Consider the following 665-nt stretch of genomic DNA (forward strand, 5'->3'; position numbering starts at 1 on the left):
AGACGAGGACAGGTGGTGTAAACAACAAAAGGATGTATTAGTTTAACGCTTGGGAATAGAGAAAGTCTTTAACGTTTCAAGCTACGCTCTTCAACAGAAAGAATAAGGAGAAAAGCACGGAGAAAAAAAATATAAATGTTGTGGTCAGCGATCTATCATGGCGACTGCCGGACAGAAAGTTCACACAGGAGAGCTAAGAAAAAGTGGAGATAACAAAAGGGGAAAGAAGCGGTGATCCAAAGAAGCTGTGGGTGTGTGTTTGTGTGAGAGAATGCTGGTGATCTTAACGTATGTATGTGTGTATGTAGGTGTGAAAAAATGGGGAAAGGAGAAAGGAGTTGGTCAGTGCTAATGTGTGCGTGGTGGTGTGTTGTGAAGTGATGTGAGAGTGTTGGGAGGTGGTGCACAGGATATAAATATATCCTGTGCAGGTGGCACGTAAAATACACCATTTCGAGCATGGCCATCGCCAGTACCGCCTGACTGGCCTTCGTGCCGGTGGGACGTAAAAGCACCCACTACACACTCAGAGTGGTTGGCGTTAGGAAGGGCATCCAGCTGTAGAAACTATGCCAAATCAGATTGGAGCCTGGTGTCGCCTCCTGGTCCACCAGTTCTCAGTCAAATCGTCCAACCCATGCTAGCATGGAAAGCAGACGTTAAAC

This window comes from Octopus bimaculoides, chromosome 12, assembly GCF_001194135.2.
Source record: "Octopus bimaculoides isolate UCB-OBI-ISO-001 chromosome 12, ASM119413v2, whole genome shotgun sequence".
Taxonomy (NCBI): domain Eukaryota; kingdom Metazoa; phylum Mollusca; class Cephalopoda; order Octopoda; family Octopodidae; genus Octopus; species Octopus bimaculoides.